Source organism: Tursiops truncatus, chromosome 3 (genome assembly GCF_011762595.2).
Source record: "Tursiops truncatus isolate mTurTru1 chromosome 3, mTurTru1.mat.Y, whole genome shotgun sequence".
NCBI lineage: Eukaryota > Metazoa > Chordata > Mammalia > Artiodactyla > Delphinidae > Tursiops > Tursiops truncatus.
The window spans coordinates 83,661,246-83,665,507 of record NC_047036.1 but is presented as its reverse complement, the minus strand read 5'-3'; the positions used below and the strand labels follow the sequence as shown (position 1 = coordinate 83,665,507).

The 4,262-nt window shown below is 47.2% G+C and overlaps 1 pseudogene; it reads left to right on the top strand.

The window, feature by feature from the left end:
- The first annotated feature begins 2,698 nt into the window (after nt 1-2,698).
- LOC117311920 (pygopus homolog 2-like) lies at nt 2,699-3,840 on the top strand (annotated as a pseudogene).
- Nucleotides 3,841-4,262: the final 422 nt, after the last annotated feature.

The following is a 4,262-nucleotide window of genomic DNA, read 5'->3' as shown; positions in this document are numbered from 1 at the left end:
CACTTATCTCTCACAGTAAATAATAGCACTTACAAAGATCACCAATGCCTGCAAGATATCAATCTGTAGGTTTCCTATGTAATTCAATCACTGTATCAGATGTGCTGACAGCAAATATATAGTTCAGAACATTAAAGTTATTGCCAGTTGTAAAAATATCCTTTATCTACAAATATACTTTCAAAGAATCTAAAAACCCACATCATCTCTCTGACAAAGAAACCATGTATGTTGTCTAAAATACACTGTCCATATTTCATAAATACTACAAAATATGAAATTGCCAAGTGAACACTACCAATACCTCCTCTTGTATGCACTCTTTCACAATGACAGTCATTGACAACTGGAATCTACTTTACAGGTATGTCTATCTTTTTTAAAACACAATATGCTTTGTTGGACTTCCCTGGTGGTGCAGTGGTTAAGAATCCGCCTGCCAGTGCAGGGGACAGGGATTCGAGCCCTGCTCCGGGAAGATCCCACATGCCGCGGAGCAACTAAGCCCGTGTGCCACAACTACTGAGCCTGAGTGCCACAACTACTGAAGCCTGCACACCTAGAGCCCGTGCTCCGCAACAAGAAGCCACTGCAATGAGAAGCCCGCACACTGCAATGAAGAGTAGCCCCCGCTCGCCGCAACAAGAGAAAGCCCGTACACAGCAATGAAGACCTAACACAGCCAAAAATAAATAAATATATTTATTATTTAAAAATTTTTTTTAAATTAAAAATTAAAAAACAATATACTTTGTTAATGGGTATTGCAAATACTTGTGTTCAAATGTATCCTGTCCTACAAAAGTCTGATAATTTAATTGTATATTCAAAGATATAAAACAATTAAGTCCACTAGCATCAACAACCATTTAGGAAACCAATAATAAGTGTTGTTTGAAAGCAGAGTAACCCAGATGTCCTAAACTACTTAACATAAAATTTCAGGCCCTTCAAAATCAGCCACAGAACACTACTCTTCTTCAGCCTTATACCTTTTCACATTTCAGTGATTACACATTTAGCTCCCTTTATCAGAAATAATTCCCTCTCTTAAAATTCTAATTCGAAAAGATACACACACCCTAATGTTCATAGCAGCAATATTTACAACAGCCAAGACATGAAAGCAACCTAAATGTGCATCAACAGATGAATGAATAAAGAAGATGTGGTACATATATACAATGGAATATATCAGCCACAAAAAAAGAATGAAACAATGCCACTTACAGCAACATGGATGGACCTAGAGATTAGCACACCAAGTGACGTTAAGTCAGAGAGAGAATGACAAATATCATACGGTATCGCTTATATGTGGAATCTAAAATATGATACTAATGAACTTATTTACAAAACAGAAATAGATGCACAGACAAAGAAAACAAACTTATGGTTACCAAAGGGGAAAAGGAGGGGAGGGATAAATTAGGAGTTTGGAATTCACAGATAAAAACTATATACAAAATAGATAAACAACAAGGTCCTACTGTATAGCACAGGGAACTATATTCAATATCTTATAATAACCTATAATAGAAAAGAATATGAAAAAGAATATACATATGTAACTGAATCACTTTGCTGTACTATACTTCAATAAAATAAATAAATAAGAAATAATTCCCTCTCTTACTGTAGAACATCATTATACACTGGGATTTATCATATGGTAGTATAAAATATTTGTTTGAATGGCTCTCTCTCCCAACTGACCACCATATGAATTCCTTGAAGGCAGGAACTGACTTGATTCATTTTTTTTCTTTTTTTTTTGGCCACACCTTGCAGCCTGTGGGATCCTAGTTCCCCAACCAGGAACTGAACCCAGGCCCTCGGCAGGGAAAGCACGGAGTGCCAACTGCTGGACCACCAGGGAATTCCCTTGATTCATTTTTACATGCCCAGTACCTGAAAAATAGTAGGCGCTGAAGCAACATGATGCTTTTGGAGTCCAAAACATCATTATGGAAAACTGTGTTTTAATGCTAGGCTCAATCACTTAATTTTGCAGTTTCCTTATATGTAAATGAGGGATAAACACCTTGCAGGATTGTTGAGAAACTAAAAGATACCCATAAAGTGACTAACCCAGTGCCTGGCACATAGAAGGCATTGTAATATGTGTTCAGTAAATGTTAGCTGAATTGATCTTTCTCTACAGCTCTTTCCACTTACATATTTACTCAAAATATTTCCAGACTTCTCAAACTTTAAACCACTACCTTGTTCCTTTTTACTCTTTCCTATATACCAGAATTTAAATATAACCACAGCTATAAAAATAAAGGATTTTACAGTGTATTCAGGCAATTAATGCATTTGAGGGCAGTAAGTTCAATTTTTTTTCCAGAAATAAAATATCCTAAGGAATGGGAACTAAAGTACAGGGCATTCAGCTTTATTGCCTCTTCTATTTCTCACCAAAAGAGAAAAACAAAAAAGTTTCAATATTTATAAGTCTAAGAAGGGATGAGCATAATTCTGCCTTAACATACATTTCTGTGGGCCGCGAGGTTGGTCGGGCGGCGAGGCAGGGCGAGCGCGCAGTTAGCGCTGGGGCTCGCCGCCCCCGCCTCGCCACACCTCGGCTTGCTGCCGCGCAGGGGCCTGCGCCGCCCCTGTCTCCCCTTCCGGGCCAGGGTGCAACCCCAGGGCGCGTCCGTCCCCGCCGCCGCTGGCTCCGGTCCCCCACTCCATGGCCGCCTCGGCGCCGCCCCCACCGGACAAGCTGGAGGGAGGTTGTGGCCCCGCACCGGCCCCTGCACCACCCAGCATGACGGAGTTTGCGTCACCCCCGACTCCCATGGTGGATCACCTGGTTGCATCCGACCCTTCTGAGGATGACTTCGGAGCCCCTAAGGTGGGGGGCGCAGCCCCTCCATTCCTGGGCAGTCCTGTCCCCTTTGGGGGCTTCCGTGTACAGGGGTGCATGGCAGGCCAGGTACCCCCAGGCTGTGACACTGGGGGTAGAGGAGGCCCCCAGCTTCTTCCTCAACAGCGCCTCCTTTCCCTCCCAACCCCATGGGCCCTGATTTCAACATGCCCCCCCAGGGCCCCGGCTACCCTCCCCCAGGCAACATGAACTTTCCCAGCCAGCCCTTCAACCAGCCTCTGGGTCAAACTTCAGCCCGCCTGGTGGGCAGATGATGCCAGGCCCCGTGGGGGGATGTGGCTGCACAATCTCACCCACCATGGGACAGCCTCCAGAGGGGAGCTGGGCCCCCCTTCTCCCCCCCAACGCTTTGCCTAGCTAGGGGCAACTTTTGGCCCTTCTCCTCTCCAGAGACCTGGTCAGGTACTCCCCAGCTTGCGCCCCCAACACAGGTCCCTTCCCTGGTCCTGGCCGTGGCTTTCCTGGCCCTGGTGGTGAGGATGGGGGGGAAGCCCTTAAATGCACCTGCTCCCACTGCTTTTCGCCAGGAGCCCCACTCAGGCTCCCCAGCTGCCGCCGTTAATGGAAATCAGCCCAGTTTTCCCCCAAACAGCAGTGGGCGGGGTTGGGGCACCCCGTATGCCAATAGCCTGCCACCCCCTGGCAAGACAAGTGCGAGCTCAGGGCCCCAGCCTCCCCCAGGCCTGGTGTATCCATGTGGTGCCTGTCGGAGTGAGGTGAACGACGACCAAGATGCCATTCTGTGTGAGGCTTCCTGCCAGAAGTGGTTCCACCGCGAGTGCACGGGCATGACTGAGAGCGCCTATGGGTTGCTGACCACTGAGGCCTCTGCTGTCTGGGCCTGCGATCTCTGCCTCAAGACCAAGGAGATCCAGTCTGTCTACATCCGCAAATGCATGGGGCAGCTGGTGGCTGCTAACGATGGGTGATGCTGCCGAGGTACCCAGGAAGTGCATACGTTCCTCCCTGCTCTTCCAGAGTGGTTGTTTTCTGTCTGGCTCTTGGTCCTTGTTTCCACTGGCTTCCCATCCCCATGGGGCAGAAACACAATGGCTCCTGGGGGCAGAAAAGGAACTGAGACGGACAGGCAGAAAAGCCTGGATTGCTCGCTTTTCTGGAAACTTCCGTGTTGAGATCTACAGAGGTCCAGGAAACCAAAGCCCTGCCAAGCAGAGCCATTTTTGGTGGCTGTCTCTGGAGGCCTAGGGGTATGGCTGCAACAGAAAAGAGGCTGGAGGAAGACCTGAAGGGCAGGGGTGCCCCTCTACAGATGATGGATGCCCCCAACACCTGTGCCTAACACTCCTATCTAGCCCCCCAGCCCCAGCCTTAGTTTTTGGAGTCCAGTATTAAAGGTTTCTGGCCA